Source organism: Salvia hispanica, chromosome 4, assembly GCF_023119035.1.
Source record: "Salvia hispanica cultivar TCC Black 2014 chromosome 4, UniMelb_Shisp_WGS_1.0, whole genome shotgun sequence".
Taxonomy (NCBI): Eukaryota; Viridiplantae; Streptophyta; class Magnoliopsida; order Lamiales; family Lamiaceae; genus Salvia; species Salvia hispanica.
The window spans coordinates 9,685,087-9,705,827 of NC_062968.1; the positions used below are offsets into that span (position 1 = coordinate 9,685,087).

Genomic DNA, 20,741 nt, shown 5'->3' on the forward strand with positions numbered 1-20,741 from the left:
TGAATATCAAGTAATGGAAACCCGAAGTACTTATAATTTCGGATTTGGATGGGGAGTGCAATATTACTTTTGTAGTGGCTGCTCGTAATATTCCAATTTTAAGCTTATATTAAATTGGGTATAATTTAATTAGTAAAAAGCTAATTGGAGGAGCTCATATCCAAAGCTTTCTATAGATCCCTGTATGGGCCCAATATGTGATTTATTATAAATAGGAGAATAAATGAGACAGAAAATATACTTAATTATACTCAAAATTTTCGCCCCCCCTATTCCTAGGGGTGGTCGAATTTTTCTCCTTTGAGGGAAAGTATTTCTGTCTTCTCTATTTAAGTCCTAGTGCACTAGTGAGATCAGCCCACCCTGATATCAGTTTATAGTCCGGGAACCAGACAGAAGATCCGTGGTTTTGTACTAAAGATCTTCACGTGGAGAAGGCGCTAGCCATCTTCGATTCTTTGGAGAATCATCAAGGTATAATGGCTAAACCCTAGAAAAGCATGTTTTAGATTTCAATTAATTTAAAGCATGTTTTATTTGAGTTATGAGCATGATACATGTGATAATTACGCGAATAGAATTTGTCTAAATAATCTGCTAAATAGATCAGAATTATTATGTAATTGATTTATGTGAGCGCTTCCGCTGCCAACCCCTTCACTCAGAGTGTGAGGGTGTCCGGCCCATGTATTGGAAAAGGATCCAACTAAGCTGGAACCTAGGACGGAGGTATGTGTGTTTATAGGATACCCTAGAGGAACGAAAGCTTATGAATTCAATAGTCTCCGAGACCAGAAAGTAATTGTGAGCACTCATGCCACATTCTTGGAAGAAGACTTTGTAATGAATCATAAGTCCAGCAGTGAGGTAGCTCGTGAAGAGCTAACTCCAGTCACGACTTCCATTAACCAAGAACAATTACCTAGTGCAACAACAATTCCAGAAACTTCAACTAATACTCCAGATATTGTAGTGTCGCGTCGCAGTGGGAGGGTCTCGCATGAGCCCAATAGATACATTGGTTTGGGAGAGTGTATGGAACACTCCTCGGGCAACAATGTACTTGATCCCTGGAACCTTGCAGAGGCGCAGGCAGATGTCGATCATTGCGAATGGGTGAAAGCAATGGATTCGGAACTACAATCAATGGTAGACAAAGACGTCTACGATTTGTCTGTCCTACCCGAAGGCTGTATTGCCATTGGGAGTAAGTGGATATACAAACGTAAACGTGGACCCGATGGACGAGTTAAAGTCTTCAAGGCAAGACTAGTGGCTAAGGGGTATACCCAAAAGGAAGACATCAATTACAATCCGTATACTTTTGTCTATACCAGCTTACATGGATTGGGAAGTATAGCAGATGGACGTTAAGACTGCGTTTTTAAACGGGAGTCTTGAGGAGACCATCTACATGGAACAACCCGAAGGCTATGTGGTAAAGGGCAAGGAACACATGGTTTGGAAGCTTAAGAAGGCCATTTATGGCCTCAAGCAAGCATCTAGATCATGGAACCAGTGTTTCGATCAAACCGTTCAAAAGTTTGGATTCGAAAAATGCCCTAATGAAAGTTGCGTGTATAAGAAGGTTGAAAAGGGAAATGTGGTGTTCTTAGTTTTATATGTAGATGACATTCTTCTAATTGGAAACAATAAAAAGATGTTGTCATCAGTGCGAACTTGGTTGTCCAGCCAGTTCGAGATGAAAGATATGGGTGATGCGGGACACATTCTCGGTATCAAGGTTCTTAGGAACCGTGCAAAGAGAATGTTGTGCTTATCCCAAGAATCTTACATCAACACAGTACTTAGACGCTTTAGCATGCAAGATGCCAAGAAAGGTCTCCTACCTTTCAGACATGGCATCCATTTATCTCAAGAGATGTGTCCTAAGACAACATATGAGATAGCAGAGATGAGAATAATACCATATGCTTCGGCAGTTGGTAGTCTCATGTATGCTATGCTTTGTACTAGACCTGATATTTGCTTTGTTGTTGGCATGGTAGCAAGATATCAATCAAATCCCGGCCAAGGACATTGGATCTGCAGTAAAGAACATACTCAAGTACCTTAATCGAACTAAGGACTATGTTCTAGTTTACAAAGCAGCCAAGCTCTGTCCTTTAGGATATACAGATTCAGATTTTCAAGCTGATGTAGATTCGAGAAAATCAACTTCCGGATATGTGTTTACCTTAGGAGGTGGAGTATGTAATTTGGAAGAGTGTAAAGCAGAAATGCATTGCAGACTCTACCATGGAAGCCGAGTATGTGGCCGCTTCGGAGGCTGCAAAAGAGGTTGTATGGCTTAAGAACTTCCTTCTGGACTTAGGTGTGGTTGCGAATATGCCCAAGAACATCACCATTTATTGTGATAATTCTGGTGCTGTGGCAAATTCGAGGGAACCACGGGCTCATAAGGCGAGCAAGCACATAGAGAGGAAGTATCATATCATTCGAGATATAGTGCAGAGAGGAGACATAAAAGTGGTCAAGATTGAGTCAGAAAACAACCTGGCAGATCCTTTCACGAAGGCATTAGCGGTAAAGCCGTATGAAAGCCATGTTGAAGGAATGAGAGTTCGACTAATTCAAGACCTCAATCCGCTTTCAGTATAAGTGGGAGAATTAGACGTTAGCACATTTTGTATACTCGAAAGTGTTTTGAGTATAAGTGGGAGATTGTTAGAGTTTGTATACTAGAAATCACGTTTCGAGTGATTGAATACTGTAAAACTCTTATTTTATTTTCCAATGTATAAAACAGATTATTTTTGTCATAATGTTGTTATGTTTTACATTTAAAGGATGTTAATGCATGTTTAAATGTATAAGTTAACTTAACAAAGTCTAAGTCTTTGTTTTAGTAGACCGGTTGTGGGCGGCGTCCACTTTAAGGTAACACGGTCATAACTAAACAAAGAAAAAGATAAATTTCACAACCTAGTTGGAATTTGACTATCCATTGAGAAAGGTTGCAATGTCAGTCCGCATATTTCTAAGCCTTACTGAAATAATATGACATTGGTGTGGTATAGCACTGAACGGATCTAACAGCAAGACTTGCCCTTATGCTATCTACTGAAAGGCGAGGTCTTGATAAATATTTGTTTCTTAATCAATGTAGGTTAGCATTGAGCATATGGTATTGATTATGCATTACTTTGACTTATCAAATGGTGCGGGTTTTTCGTAACCCAATGATCCTGATATATTGGGTAGTGGTGATCAATGTCTAGCGGTGCTAGGATTTCTATTATATTGAATCGTGCGCGAGCTGAGTCTCATTTGATAATGTCCTCAAGAGGAGCGCGAAACAAGGTTTTATTATTCGGAACCTAGCTAGTTGGAGTTTGATGACTCTATGAATAATAAATAAGCGTTTCATTCTAAGCCCACTCTTGGAATTAATAAGAAGTTAATTAATTAAGTCCATAGCAGATATTAATTAATTAATGGACATTTTTATCTTAAGCGCGGGAAATGAAAGTTAAACGGAAACCCGAATTACTTATAATTTCGGATTTGGATGGGGAGAGTTCAATATTACTTCTGTAGTGGCTGCTCGTAATATTCCAATTATAACTTATATTAAATTGTGGGTTCAATTTAATTAGTAAAAAGTAAATTGGATGGGCCCATATCCAAAACCTTCCATAGATCCATGTCTGGGCCCAAAATGAACTTAATATAAATAGGAGAATAAAGGAGACAGAATTATCACAATTTTTATTCTTGAAATTTTCGAAATTTTCGTACCCCCCCAACTGAAGGAGATTTTGAAATTTTAACCTATTCCGAAAAGGATTTCTTCTGTCTTCTTTATTTAAGTCCTAGTATTCTAGTAAGATCAGCCCACACTGATATTGGAGTACAGTTCGGAAACCAGAGAGAAGATTTGTGGTCTAGTATTCAAAGCATCACGTGGAGAAGAAGCTAGCCATCTTCAATTCTTTGGAGAATTAATTAGGTAATTTTCTGCTTCGTAGAAAAGCATTTTTTAGGTTTCAATATTCTTAAAGCATGATCAATTCAAGTTATGAGCATGATACATGTAAGAATTACGCGAATAGATTTTGTCTAAATAATCTACTAAATAGATCTGATTATTATGTGATTTATTGGTGTGATTAATAATTGTTAAATTATGATAATCCATACTACACCGCTTCCGCTGCCAGTTCCACCAGTTTAATATATTGTCGATGCTTTTCAACCAAAACAATGTTGTATACTTGTTATTATTACACAAATATTTTAACTCACCGGCCTCACATCAATAATGTATGATTTCCCAACTTCTACACGATTTAATTTCCACATTTATTTTTCGTATATCATGAAAATATATTAACGAAATTATACAATTGATGTAATAAAAAAATAATACTCCCTCCGTCCACCAAAAATAGACATAGTTGTGTATGACACGAGTTTTAAAATATTAGACATACTCTCTCTTAGGTGGTGGACAGTTTCCTACATAAAATAATATCAAGATATGCTACGGAATTATCACATGATTATCTATCTATGATTGAGTTGTGGAATTCAATTTCATGAACCAAACACACGACATATTTAATTCCGGGATACAATCTTGCAAACAAAGTATTATGCAATCTCGTATTCTGATTGTGATTAATAAATTCTCAGAAATTATCACATCTTTGTTAAGAATTCCAGTTAGTATATATAACTCGATTTTATGTTTTCCAAATAAAAATCGGATTTATTGTGCAAATAAATTTTCATAACTCTGTAATCATATTTTTACTTTGATATTATATACTCCCTATGTTTCTTAATAGTTGAGTCATTTTACCATTTTGAGAAGTTTCTTCATAGTTGAGTCATTTCCTTATATGTTAACTTTTTCCTCTTTCTTACTTTACTCTCTCTTACTTTATTCTCTCTACTTTATTCACTTTATACTTTATTCTCTCTACCTTTTCCTCTCTCTTACTTTTTTATCTATTTATTTAACACACCCAACATTCATTTCTAAAACTCCGTGCCGAAAAGTTTCGCCTCAACTATGAAGAAACGGAGGGAGTATATATATAGTCCTATTAACCACAAATCCATTCTTAAAGACCAAACTAGAGACCAAATTAGGGCTATCCATTTTCTTAATCTTGTGGTTAGGATTAATATACAATTAATTTAATATTTTATTTAATAAAAAAAAAATTATTTTAATTTTAATTTAATTTTTTTATTTAATTTTATTTATTTATATTTATTTTTAAAAAAAATTTAAAATTTTTAATATTTTTTAAAAAAAAATAATTTCTTAAAATTTTTTAATTTTTAATTTTATAATTCTATTATTTTAATTATTTTTAATTAATTTATTTATTTTTTTAAAATTTTTTTAATTATTTTTATTCAATAAAAACTTGCCAAAGTAAATAATGAACTATATTAACTAAATAATGAACTAAATGAAATATGTTATGAACTTATTACTTCATTCAGTCGTGCTATTACTTCATCCCGTTAGATTATTACTTCATTTATTCATTCTATTACTTCATTCTATTAGTTTATTACTTCATTTCGTTATTTTATTACTTCATTCAGTCTTGCTATTACTTCATTCCATTAGTTTATTACTTCATGATGTGTTATGACATAATTATCTTTCAGTTGGGTTTAGGGTTATTACTTCATTCAGCCATGTTATTACTTCATTCTATAAGTTTAGTACTTCATTCCGTTAGTTTATTACTTCATTTCATTAGTTTAGTACTTCATTTCATTAGTTTATTACTTCATAATGTGTTATGACATAATAATCTTAAAGTTGAAGTAAATTCAGTATATAATGAATGCGAAAAATACTTCATAACATACATTCATTTAGTTCACTATGCAGTGAATATAGTTCATTATTTACTCCAGCAAGTTTTTATCGAATAAAAAAAATTTAAAAAAATTTAACAAAAATTAAAAAAAAAAAATTAAAAAAAATTTAAAAATAAAAAAAAATGTTTTTAAAAATAAAAAAGTTAAAAAAAAATGTTTTTATTTTAATAAAATATTAAATTAATTGTAAATTAATCAGAACCATAAGATAAGAAAAATGAGTGGCCCAAATTTGGTCTCTAGTTCGTTCTTTAAGAAGGGTTCGACATTGATCTCAACTCTCTCTCTCTCTCGATCAAATACTAACTAAGTTATAGTAATAACTAATAACTAATATCAATTTTATATGTTAAAACTATCAACACAAAGACATAAATGTATCAATATTATTGTATTGATAAATTTATATCATTGTGTTTATATTTAAATTTACATGTTGTATTGATAGAATTATGTTTTTGTTTTGATAATTTTACTACACAAAGTTGAAAGTAATTAGTTATTAGTGTAAATTAGTTAGCACACTAACGCAACCCTATATATATATATATATATATATATATATATATATAGGGGTGCATTAGGGTGCCACCACATTTAGAGTAACAACATACCACTAATCCTAGCCCTTAGATCTATAAGATGGACGCCTAGGATTTAATTGCAGTATAGAATACGGATTGCAGTCTAATGTTTTGAATATTGCAGGCGGGGGTATATTTGTCAATTCCTAAATTTTAGATCAGAATCAGATTTGGAAACTGAGTCAATTACCAAAAATCGCGACGCTTTCCCTCTTTACCACTCCAAAATCCATTCCCTCATTCTGAAACCACATCCAGATTCTCTATCCACGAGCTTAAATAATCAACTTCTGGCTGCGATTCGAAGGGGAAAACTTGGTGATTGTTGATTGCGGTTGACGGCGACGGCGATTCGAAGGGAAATCGTCGAAATTCTAATTTCACCGACGATCAGTGAGTAGAACTGAGTTTTGATGGTGAATCGAAGAGATTTGCTTGGCGATTGTGAACTATGTTCAGCGGCACTACGTTTCTCTGATTACGTCTAGGTAAAATTTCGATTCGCCTCACTATGTTTTTAGTTTTGTTTTTCAGTTTTTTGTCGAATTTGCTATGTATCTCGGCGAGTTTTGCAATTGTATCGCGTTTTCGCTCAGTGTATAGTTGATTTGTGGTAGTTATCTCCAAAGTTTTTGGTTGTTCATGATTTCTGAAACCCTAAGTAACGATCTCAGTTCAAATTGTGTTCAACGATTTTTCAAAATTGTTTTGGTTACGTATTGTTTGTTATGTGATACGATTTCTTGCTATTTGATAAACGATTGCTTACGAGGAAGAGAACGAATATTCAGATGGTGGAATAGAGATAATTGAGACTGGATCAAGAGAGTCAAGTAGGAGAGGACATGGTGGTTTAGGTAGGAAAACTCAACCATAGCTAATGTTGCATACTAATTCACACCATATTGCAGTACTTTGTGACATGATCTGCATAAGAAAAGTGTACTTTGATTAAAAACATTTTTGCAAATATAAGAATAGTGTACTTTGGTTGGTTGTTGTTTGCTTGCTTGCTTTATTATTTCCGTTGCATTGCTTTATTGATTTGTTATACTTATATTGCAGTACTGCTAGTTATACATTGCAGTGCATCATTTACAATATTGTAGTATTGTTTATCACCAAATATTGCAGTGCTCATATACAACATTGCAGTGCATCATTATACACTTTCTTGCATTCATGTGTATTGTGATGTGCATCTTGAAGTTCTAGTTTCATATATAGTGTTGTTACAAATTTGTTTAGTTGCATGCCCAAACTATACTGAGTTGTGCTGGTTATATATTTGATACTGATATTGTAATATTGCTAGTTATATATTGCAGTGTATCATTTACAATATTGCAGTATTGTTTATCACCAAATATTACAGTGCATCGTGTGTATTGTAATGTACATCAATTATAATGGCAAGGAAAAGAAAGATAAGGACATAGTCGGATGAGGAAGAGGCTTAACAAGATGTTGCAGTGCATCATTTAGAATATTGCGGTATTGTTTTATAACAAGATGTTGCAGTGCATTATTTTGAATAGTTTTGCTCTGTTAATTGTTTTGGAGAATTTTGTTGTATTTGTTTTGTGCATCTAAGTCTGCAGTGCTTTGCACATTGCAGCGCATCTGAGTCTATATTGCACTAGTTTGTTATATGAATTGAATATTTGTTTTATGGGTTGCATATTTTAGTTTAATTTGTTGGCAGTGTCTTGCGCATTGCAGTGCTTTGCATATTGTATAGGATCTGAGTCTGTATTGCAATACTTTTTTATATGGATTGCATGTTACAGTTTAATTTGTTAACTGTGTCTTGCTCATTGCAGTGCATCTGAGTCTAATATTTGGTCATATGGATTGCATATTTAAAACAAATTATTTGCAAATATGTACACATACATGTATATGATGTTGTGAAACAAGATATTCCAAATTTGTAAACATTTATCCTTGTTGTATTTACATTACTTGGTTGCATATTAGTGTAGATGAAAATGTAGTGTTAAAATACTCTAATGGTTGAAATACTCTTTTATGTAACAGTGATGATGAAAGTAAACAAGGGAGTGAAAGCCAGCTCTTTCGGATCTCACCAACACTGTTTACAAATGTAATGCATTGTCATGAGTATGCGACAAAGCCCTTCGAGGAGGTGAAAGAGAAGGGACAGACAGATGTTGAGAAGATGGTAGCGGACTATCAGAAACCGTGACTGATGAATAAACATTTTTTTATCTTCAAAAATTTGGTTTGGTTTAAGTGTTGGTTTTTAGTATAGATAAATTTACAAATGTTATGATTTGAATGTTCATTGTTTCAAAGTTGTTAGCTTTCCGATAATTGTATTATGTTTGTATGCCTAAGATGGAAGGTGGTTTGCAATACATTAAGTTCTGTACTGCAACACGTGTAGCATTGCAATGCAATCATTAGGAGCAGTAGTAATTGGGAATGCAAACCTCGGCACAATAGTATAAAATTATAAATGACTTGTATTGTGTTGTGCAAGCTGATAAGTAAATCAAGGAAGATTACAGACCACAAAGCTATAATAAGTAATATTGTGAGAAAGAATCTACAATCGTCTGAATAAACTACATCAAGAACAAGTACAATAAAGTAATTATGTAAACTGCAAAAACTACTTTGTAAAACTGCAATATTCGTAGAGTAAAACTGCAATATGGTAAGATCGAATAAAATGTTCAAGGACTTTGACACGAACACGTCCAAGTAACGACCACTCTTTTCGATTTGGTTCCAAGCTTGCGTACATCAAAATATAAACTGCAAATGGATAAAATGAAAAGACATCACATTAGGCATATCCTATATATACTGCAATTAACCATATGGTGGACATCAATACGTACCACAATATGCAGCAATATGGTAAAACCACAATATGACCGTAAGAACTGAATAAAAAACTAATCAAAATGAATTTGGGCAGCAAAACTCCATGTAAATTCAACACAAATCGAAACACACATCTTAACAGGTGCTAATCTAAAAACGATGAACCAACGCAATTTCAACAATAATCGTCGAACACAGAAAATCAAATGTCTACAACATTGAGCAAGAAGAGATTCATAGAAATCAAAGGGGAGAATCCGAAGTAAATTGCTACAAATCGGAGTAGATTAAATTCATTGAGTTCAATTACAATCTTCAAGCACTTCAAAATGAACTAAGTGCTCTCTTGGTCCTTTTTGTCTGCCAAAATTTATAGAGTCATGGGCACACATTTCTCTGTATTTTCCACACCGATGCAATGGTTTCGTTATCAACTTCACAACCTTCTCCTTCATGAACCCCAATCAGCTTGCAGAATTGCTTCCCGAACCTGCAATTGACCATATAGTTGACTGCAACATGTACCACATAATGCAACAATCTTGTAAAAAACCGAATATGCCCATAAGAACTTAATCAAAAGTGAATCAAAACGAATTTCTGACAATAATTCAGTAGGTTCATAAAATAAATAAATAAATAACTCAATTCATAGCAAATAACATGTAATTTCAACACAAATCGGAACATACTCAACTAAACAAGTTTTAATAAATGAAAGATAGAATCTAACAAAATTAACCAAAAATCGTCGAACACAGAAAATTAAACGTCTACAACATGTAATTGCTCACCTTCTGGAAAAACATCCAATTCAAATCTGATAATCGAATCAATTTCCATGTCGTCTGCAATTTGAAATCAGATGAAAATTATGGAGCTGAAAGAAGGCAGAATCGTCTTCGATCAGGTTATGGAAATCAAAATTGTGGAACCTAAAATGCTGAAACTGAATAAAATTTGTTGCAATTGGAATCAAAATTGTCGACAATTGAAGATGGAATTGATGAAATTGCGGAATATCATTACCAGATTTTGATGAAAAAGCGTGAATATCATTCAAACTGGAGAGAGATGACGACTCGCGTGAATATCATCTCTTGATTTGGAAGAAATCTGGAACAAAATTTGTGGAATAAGGAAAAATCGTGAATTGGGGGGAGGGGGGGATAACAAATGCCAAAATTACCCTTTATCCTATTTTTTCTATTTTTTAAAATTGAAATTAGCTGCCACATGGCAGCATGACAATTGCCCGATTTCCAGATCCTACGGTTGAGAATGGTGGTATGGTGTCATAATAAAAGGGGTTGTCATTTTAACAAATCCCTATATATATATATATATAGGGTAATGATCAATACAAAAATGCATCTCAATACAAAATCCAGACCAAATCCTGACCATGAGATTTTTCAATCTAATGGTGAATAATTAAAGAAAAACACGGTGGGTCATTATAAAGAAGTTTTAGGTCATATTATAAAATTTGGGTTTGAGGTCATGTTAAGATCATTTTATGTCATCCTTATAATAATGACATAAAAATAAGCTTACAATGACCTAAAAATGACCTCCGTATGCTTGGTTCAGTATTTTTATATTAAGAATAGATCAAAACCCTATATATATATATATATATATATATAGGGGCACACTATGGTGACACCAATGTTAAAGTGACAATGTAACACCATTATCAACCGTTGGATCTCTTATATAGAAGGCTTAGATTGGATTGTAGAAATAGACCACAGATTGCTTGGTGGTGAATAATGTGTTGCTTTGCAGGGTAATTTTGTCTTTTTAGTGGAATTAAATTTGAATATGGAACGAAAAATCCCGGTTATTTTAGGGGCTAACGCACGCCCACTACGTGAGAAACTGAATCGGTTCTCTCTCCACATCTCCCAGTCCGATCATTTATCGATTTATTCCAATCTATCATCCACCGATTTTTTTCATGAATTTAAACAAACCCTAGTCTACTGCTGCTCTCACCAAAACTCAATGCCAGCGTTATGTGGTTTTCTTCTTTTTCGTGTGGGATTCCCCCATCAGTTGTTACTCCCAAAATCGGCGACTGTAGTTTGCTGGTTTGCATTATCGGTTAGTATGAATGCTTAGTGATTGTCCTCTTCATTTTTATTTTCCTACGTTTTTTCACCACGATTAATCCAAAATTCTGGTTTGCATTATCTTGTTCTGTGTTTTGGTTTTGTTAAGTCCATGAAATTTCTGGATTAAATTTACAAGAATCGGTTTTTGCTATGTTCTATGTAGTTTTTTTGCGTGCTCACAGATTTCCCCGTTGATTCGGTTTCATGGAAATATTTTTTTTTCTAATTGAAGATTGAACTTTTTGCTTACTCTAGAGTTAGATAATGCTTGGTACGTTGGTAGACCATGTTTTCTAAAAATTGGTTACAGATTGCTGGTTAAGATTGATTTGTTTGCTTACTCTAGTGTTACAGAATGTTTGGTTTGTTGTTCGAACTTGTTTTTTTTAGAAGTGGTTCGACCATGTTTGCTAGCTCTAAAATTGGTTACTAGGTCTTTTTTTATGCTCTATTCTATGTTTTTTTTTTGCTTGTTTACAGATGTCTGAGTTGGTTCGGTTTAATTAGGTTTTTTTTTTGTTTGCTGATAGAACATTGATATTTTGCTTACTCTAGAGTTAGATAATGCTTGGTCTGCTGTTGCACAATGTTTTCTAAAAATTGGTTGCCAATTGCTGATTGAACATTGATGTTTTGCTTATTCTAGAGTTAGATAAAGCTTGGTCTTCTGTTGCACAATATTTTCTAAAAAGTGGTTGCCGATTGCTGATCAAGATTGATATTTTGCGTACTCTAGAGTTAGATAATGCTTTGTCTTTTGACCTTGCTTGGTTCTTTGTTGTTGATTGCTTGGGTGTGAGCTCATTTTACACATTTGCTTATGACTGAATAGTTGCTTGTTGTAAGGCTATTAAACGCTTGAGCTCATGTCAGTTCACTATTTGCTTGGTTGTCAGCGCACTATTTGCTTGTTCTAGAATTAGAACATGCTTGGTCTCATATTAGAAACTGTGTATACTAATTGATGAAGCATTGCTCATTCTAGATTTAGTAAATGCTTGGTTGCTTACCGAGTGAAGAACTCATTCTGTAATTCTATGTTGTTGTTTGCTTAGGTGGTATTTCATTTTATATGTTTGCTTATGTATGTATCACCATTTGCTTGTGTGCAATTGTCATATGGTTTATCTTAAATTAGTTTTTGGTGTGATTAATTTGTTTTTTTGTAAAGCAACAGAGGAGTAAACTTTTGCCATGGTTAGAAATACCAAGGCTATCAAAGAGGGAAGCCAAAGGACAGCTGCTGAATCATCTCGCAATATGACAGAACAAGATGATGGAACATGGAAGAAATCTGATGAAGACGAAGGTCATTGATTACATGATGGAACAAGGTCATTGATTACATGATGAACAACAACAAGACACATGGAAGAAGCACGAAAAAATGGAAACATTGATGTTGAAAAGATGGTGGCAAATTTCCACAAACCTTGAATGCTAAATGACATTGATTGTGAAAAGTGACGATTACTTTGTTCTGATTTGAATTTGTTTTGAATATTGGTTTGTTTTAGTTTAAGTTTTTTTTGGTTTTAAAATTTTGTTATTCGTTGTTCTGTTTTTTTCTTTACGGAGAAATATGTTTGAATACTTGAAATTAGGAAAGCAAAATAAGGTAATGCTATGCCAACCAAGCAAATGCATAAACATAATCAATAATTAAATTAAATGTAACCAAGCATAAGTACAGTAACATTCTACTAACAAAAGTATTTATTCGCGTCTACCGGCAGCTAAAGCGATATTAACACGCAATCCCATATATCCAAGCAGTCATGAACATAAACAAGCAATAAATTGAATGTATCCAAGCAATCTAAGCATATCCAGAATAGCATTACAAATATAGCATGTCCATTTGTAATTACTTCAATTCGAATAGTTCTTGATGTACTTTCATAATTAACATAGAGTTAGCACTGCAACTGCCTTGGATTTATAAGTTTATTTATGTTGGCTATGTTTATGGATTTGCTTGGTTTGCAAAACATAAATTTATTTTGCTTGCATATATCAAAGTGTTAACATATTTTTCAATACGGAAAAAAGCACAACCAACCAAAAATTAGTATATACTCCACAAATAAGCAAATTTAAATGGTCAACCAAGCAATACATAAACTTGAAATAAAGTAGCTAATATTCACCATCCAAAGCGGAAAACCAAATTCTAAAACCAAGCAATCCGTAAACCAAAACAAAGCAATATTCTGAACACATCCAAATCAAAACAAAGTTATTGCCATTTTTATAAAACAATGACAGTCACCATTCAAGGTTTGGGGAACTCTGCCACCATCTTTTCAACATCAACGGTCCCTTCTTCTGTGCCTCTTCAAGGTGGTCGTCTGTGCTTTTTAATGAATCCTTCACGTGCATGAATGTGATCCATTTCAATCCCATACTTCAACCCTTCCCTGTTGCACACAATATATTGCCAAGTAACACACTCACGTGAAAATTTGGTTCCATGTTTCCGTGTGTCGATTCACGAGCATAAGCATCATAGAAAGCAATTTCGTTGTCCAAGGTGTCGCATTTCTTGCCAAAGAATGGTTTTAATTTGTCATCGCAATCGGGCACACAAGGAACTGCGTAGGATATAGAATAAGTTTTAGCTACAAATGAGGCAAGCTACATGGTATTCAGTCAAGCGCACATGCGATGCAAAATCTGAATTAAAGCACAACAAGCACTGCCATGCAAACATATAAGCAATACAGTATTTAAAGCGCTGCAATTGGTCATCTAGTACTAATTTTAGGAAAGCAAGCAAGGATATTTTAACAACAATCAAATGCAAATGGAGCCCAACAATTAAGCAACCCACCATATTTAACCAAGCAACGAAATTTTTAACTAAGCAACACAACATGCTTAATCAAGCAATCAGGCATAACTAAGCAACACAACATGCTTAGCCAAGCAATGTAGCATAACAAATCAAATTCGTGAATTTGATGACAAATTCATAAACTTCATCAAATTCGTGAACTCCCTGACAAATTCATAAATTTCATTTACGAGTTCAACTAGGAAGATACATATTCGGTAGTCCACATATCAAATTCGTGAATTGAGTTCAGGTATAAAAAATTCACAACTATACGATTGCATAAAAATAATCACAAATCGAAAACCAATAAACTGTGAATACACTAACCATCTTCAAAATCAGTGAAATGAATATCGGCGGGAACTTCTTCTCCATGGATTGACTACTGACTGAAGATTGAAGAAAAAATCACGGAGAACAGAATGCAAATGGCACAGAAGATAAAAAGAATTGCAGAGACTGAATATAGCGGTGGCGGTTTTTGGCTAGAGATTTGATAGATTAATGCTGAAAATAGAAGAAAGAGAGAAGGAAAAGAAAGACCGTAATTGGCGTGAAGAGAGAAACGGCTGGAATTGTTATTCCCAGTTATAGCCTTTTGCATTTTTTAAATTAATTTTTTAAGAAAATTGAGTCTGCCAAATGTCACTTTAAAATTGCATCTCTTGCCAAATCTAACACCTCAGATTGGTGGTACGGTGTCACCCAAAATAGCGAATACAGAACCAAGCATATGGAGGTCATTTTCAGGTCATCGTAAGCTTATTTTTATGTCATTATTATAAGGATGACATAAAAGGATCTTAACATGACCTCAACCCCAAAATTTATAATATGACCTAAAACTGCTTTATAATGACCCTCCGTGTTTTTCTTTAATTATTGACCATTAGATTGTCAAATCTCATGGTCATGATTTGGTCTGGATTTTGTATTGGGATCAATTTTTGTATTGATCATTTTCCTATATATATATATATATTCTTAAAATCAGCGTTCTTAAGACCAAAGGGCGGAAAGGGTGCTCTCCGTTCCTGGTTCTCCTGTAGCTGGAACCTCCGGAACCACAAGAATCCTTAGTTAGAATGGGATTCCAACTCAGCACCCTTTGAGTGAGATTTTGAGAAGAGTTGCTCTTTGGAGAGCACGGTACGATGAAAGTTGTAAGCTGTGTTCGGGGAGTTATTGTCTATCGTTGGCCTCTATGGTAGAATCAGTCGGGGGCATGAGAGGCGGTGGTTTACCCTGCGGCGGATGTTAGCGGTTCGAGTCCGCTTATCTCCAACTCATGAACTTAGCCGATACAAAGCTATATGATAATGATAGCACCCAATTTTTCCGATTCGGCGGTTCGATCTATGATTTATCATTCATGGACGTTGATAAGATCCATCCATTTAGCAGCACCTTAGGATGGCATAGCCTTATTTCTAATTTCTAAGGGCGAGGTTCAAACGAGGAAAGGCTTACGGTGGATACCTAGGCACCCAGAGATGAGGAAGGGCGTAGTAATCGACAAAATGCTTCGGGGAGTTGAAAATAAGCATAGATCCGGAGATTCCTGAATAGGGCAACCTTTCGAACTGCTGCTGAATCCATGGGCAGGCAAGAGACAACCTGGCGAACTGAAACATCTTAGTAGCCAGAGGAAAAGAAAGCAAAAGCGATTCCCGTAGTAGCGGCGAGCGAAACGGGAGGGATTGTGATCAATTGAGATTTTTTATGCTAATTGAGAAATGAGATGCAATATCAGCCACTCATTTTTAATAAATGAGTGATCCAGATTTTTCCACATGAAAAATATCTTTAGATTAATTAATTATGAAAGGGCAGAATGGTAATATCATAGTAAATTTTATTCAATAAATATTTTTTTTAATTTTTTATTAATTTTTTAAAAAAATTTTAAATTATTTTTTTTTTAATTTTTTTTAAAATTTTAAATTTTTTTTAAAATTTTTTTAATTATTTTTTATTTTTTAAAATTTTTATTTTTCAACTACATATACAATTCATGTCAACTACATACATATAATGTCAACTATGTCTACAATCCATGTCAACCATACACATATAATGTCAACTATGTGTACAATCTATGTCAACTACATATACAATTCATGTTAACTACACGATATAATGTCAACTACATGTACAATTCATGTCAAATAGTATTTATTGAATAAAGTTGTTGACATTTGATGTGTAGTTGACATGAATTGTAAATATAGTTGAAAAAAAAAAAAAAAAAATAATAAAAAAAAACTAAAAAAAAAAAAAAAAATTTAGAAAAAAATTAAAAAAATTACAATTATGCCCCTCTGTTGACATAAACTACATGTTGTTGACATTTCACAAATATTTTGGATGAGTGGTCCATATTGCATCTCATTTCTCAATTTAGTTAAATATAACAAGACCCTATATATATATAGGGATGTACTTAATAATGACAACTATCTTTATTGTAACACCATACCACCATTTTATGCCATTGGATCTGAAAATCGTGTGCTTGTCATGCTGCCACGTGTAAAAACACGGAGGGTAAAATAGAAAATTTCTAATTTTACGTTACCAGATTGCAGTGCTGTTCATTGAATATTGCAGTCTTACCACAACAATATTGTAATTTACTACGACTGCAATATCTAATACAGTAGACTGCAATATCTAATACAGTAGACTGCAAACCCGTATTTTCTCATGAAACTTAATCCTAGGCGTCCATAAATGAGATCTAACGAACTATATTGGTGGTATGATGTTATTCTATCTATGGTGGCACCATAGTGCACTCCTATAATATATATAGGGTCCTCTTATATGCACAACACCTCCTTAGTGTAGAACTAGAGACTAAATATCGTTCATTAGATTAAACTTTTGATGGATAAGATGAGATTATTCATATATAATTCCCGTCATTCATCTTGTAATTTAATTACTTCATCCCAAGGATATTTTAGTCATTATGAACCTTAAATCAACGTGTGAAAAGAAAAAAGTGGAAAAGGGGAATCAGATTTTTAGGGTGAAATATCTTCACTCCTACCGCCTCACTTCTCCCACTGCTCCACACTCTCTTACGAGGCCGACGACTCGGAGAACTCCGCCAGCCATTCGTCCTCACCATCCTATTCAACCCCTTCGTCTTCCTTCCAGGACTAGATGGTTGACACGAGGCGGACGGAAATCGAAGGTATCGGTTGTGTCCTACAGTTGTAGTCATTCTTTGAAATTAGTTCGAAGGTATCTAATAATTTGTGAATCTTTCGGCTTTAGATGAGCAGCAGTTGCGTTAGATGGCATCATCTGGTACTTTATCCGGTTTTAATTCTTGTTTTTTTTTTGTAAATTTGTATTCCCTTTTTCAAATTTGATTTTAGATTTGTTAAAGTTATGTTATTTTTTAAATTTTTTTAATGTTTTAGTTATCAATTCTGGATATCTGAGTGTTATGTAGCTTACTTCCAAAATTTAATGTATGTGAATTTGCTTCATATTAAGTTTGTAGTATGAATTGATTGCAGTATACAATGAAGTGATTTCGTGACACAAATGCACAAATTATTTCGTTGGATAAAGTTATGTGTTTTGGATTTCTATAACTAGGTCCAGTTTAACATAAAATCGTTCCTTATTGGGGTGAACTTGTTAAAATATTAGATGAACAATTTTATTTATTAAATGATGTAATTTGGTATGCTTTAACTGAACATTGTGTTTTAACCATAAAAGTGATTATAGGATGAAGGGATTCAAGAACACCATGAATAAATATTGTTATATGATGAAGTAATTTGTTATGTTGTAACTGAACATTGTGTTTTACCTTAATTAAATGTGATTATATAATGAATTTACTGTTTCAATTATCAATTCTGGATTTCTGAGTGTTTAGTGTTAAGCTTTATATGATGAAGGTATTAAAGCATAACATGAAGAAATATGATTATATGATGAAGTAATTCGTTATGCAGTAATATTTTGGTATACTTTGCCTTGCATTGCGTAATATTTCATACATTTGGTTCTTCACTTACGCCGTAACTATTCTTTATGCAGACAAATCATTTCTCACGAATGCAGTAATATTTTGGTATACTTTGCCTTGCATTGCGTAATATTTCATATATTTGGTTCATCACTTACGCCGTAACTATTCTTTATGCAGACAAATTATTTCTCACGAATGATCAACCACCCGCGGCGCTTTCAACATTTAAACCGAAAGAACCACTTTGGCGCTTTTGAAAACGATTCATCGAAAATGTGTATTTGATTCATTAGAATGATTAGATCATTATTGTATTATATTATAAAATATTGTTATTATTCTATTTCAATATTTATTTATATTTTGGTTCATTATTTATTAAATATAGTTCATTACTTTCGTCAATTAGTTCATTCTAATTGATAGATAGTTCATTACTTTCGTCAATATAGTTCATTACTAACGTCAATTAGTTCATTGTAACATCTATTTAGTTCATGATAAGTACAATGATAGTTAACCTTGTTGCTATTATTACCGCATACCACAAAAGGTTATAATAGGTTCATTGCTAAGGTTCATTGAGTTCATTATTTAGCTCATGCATATGACTCATTTGAAAAAATGTCCTATTATTCAAGAATAAACAAAATTTTTCATTGATGTTCATCAAGTTATGAATGATTAATTTAGGTTTGACGGATTTTGGCGATGTGAAGATTGTACAATGAGACACAATTTGAGGATTTGATTTTCCTTAATATTAATATCAGTATTTTAGCATGAAATTAGGAAATAATAAATCTTTTCAAATTTTTGGGATATCTGATTTTCCATAATTATAATATGAATATTTTAGCATGAAATTAGGCAATAATATGTTGTGTTTGCACTAATATAACAAGAAGTAATTAGAACACGCAACCATAAAAAGTTCATCATGTATAAAAAAACAGTTCATTACGTAAGAAAATTACTACACACGACATATAATTATTAACCTTGGGATGGATCTGAATAAAACAATGAGCCTATCGAACTTATAAACTTCAACACCGACTTCTACATTAAGATGTTGGCTTCGGTTTCCCGTTCGCCAACCTGAATCAGATTAGTAGACGTCGTCGTCTTCGTCTTGGTTTTTCTGCTCAAGCATCGTCACTAAATCTCAAGGATTTTCTCCCAGTCCTGCAACCGCTCGAAGCTAGATCCATGGAATGCTACTCCGCGGATATCCATTTCTTCGTCGACGGCTGCGTGATTGAATCGTTTAGGAGGGCTGGAGGGGTGGTTAAATCCTTCATTGATGTTCATCGAGATTCATCTGGTGGTGTGGACGTGGGGTGGTTAATCCTCCATTGATGTGTTCGTTGAGAATTGTCAAGGGTGGGGGTGGTTGAATCCTCCATTAATTTTGGTTCAATAATAGAAGAAGACAATGTATTAAGTTGAAAACTAGAGATATGGCGTGAGATTATGAAAAAATTCTTGCTTAATTAACGTAGAGGATATTTAGGAAATAATAACTTGACACAAATTTGCATTACATTTTAACCCCTATCGCCTACTTCATGATTAACTAATGAATATTTGGTTGATTCATTTAAACCACCGGATTATAAAAACGGATGGATGAGATTTGTTCTCTAGTTCGGTCTTTTAAAATTAGTTCGACATTGAATACAATCCATATACGCGCGCACACACACACACACACATATATATATATATATAGAGAGAGAGAGAGAGTAGTGATATGTGGCAAATGCCCCTTAAGTATATAACTAGAGAACAAATCACAGCCACAAGATTAAGAAAATCAAGGGCTAGTTTTAACACATGTGATTTTCGAATTTAAAGGAGAAATCAGTTCACTCTAACACAAATTTACTTCACCATACCAGGCGGGGGTATAATGGACATTTCACTAATAAAATTAGGTTAACAATTTTAATTACGCAAATCAATCGATCCCGCCTTCACTGTTCTTCCCGTCGTCTCCATCCATCGCCGCCGTCTTCTCGTTCCTGCAATCGCCGCCGTCTTCTCGTTCCTGCAATCGCCGCCGTCTTCTCGTTCCTGCAATCGCCGCCGTCTTCTCGTTCCTGCAATCGCCGCCGTCTTCTCGTTCCTGCAATCGCCGCCGTTTCCATCCATCGCGTCTGCAACCGCCGTCGCCTTCATCCATAGTCGAACAATGAATCCAAATCAGAAAGATTTTTCAACATGCAAGTTGTTCTACTAGTTTATGATTTAGATTTCTCATTCTAATTTAGATTTAGTTTTAGAATAAAAGTTAGTTTTGAGAATTCTGCAAATTCAAACATATGAACATCTGCTTACAGTTAATCACTACAGTTAACTACTTCTATTTTTTTGTGTAGGTTTTTAGTGAAGTATTACATTATTAGAGTGAAGTGTTTGTAAAGTATTACACTATTCTAGTGCTATAGTGAAGTGGTTGTCAT

General features: G+C 33.8%; 2 long non-coding RNA genes across 3 annotated transcripts; one reads left to right on the forward strand and one right to left on the reverse strand.

Annotated features, from left to right (window-relative positions):
- Positions 1–9,532: 9,532 nt before the first annotated feature.
- Positions 9,533–10,422, reverse strand: LOC125218363. 2 transcript variants are annotated; one of them, XR_007175943.1, is made up of 3 exons: positions 10,344–10,422; positions 10,109–10,162; positions 9,533–9,804 (listed from the first exon to the last, which is right to left on the reverse strand). It is a non-coding gene; the product is annotated as an uncharacterized LOC125218363 (long non-coding RNA). The 2 variants fall into 2 exon arrangements; XR_007175944.1 differs by having other exon boundaries at positions 10,109–10,194; positions 10,344–10,410.
- A 6,872-nt stretch (positions 10,423–17,294) lies between these two features.
- Positions 17,295–18,644, forward strand: LOC125224134. Its single transcript, XR_007176828.1, has 4 exons — positions 17,295–17,475; positions 17,559–17,591; positions 18,342–18,375; positions 18,451–18,644. It is a non-coding gene; the product is annotated as an uncharacterized LOC125224134 (long non-coding RNA).
- Positions 18,645–20,741: the final 2,097 nt, after the last annotated feature.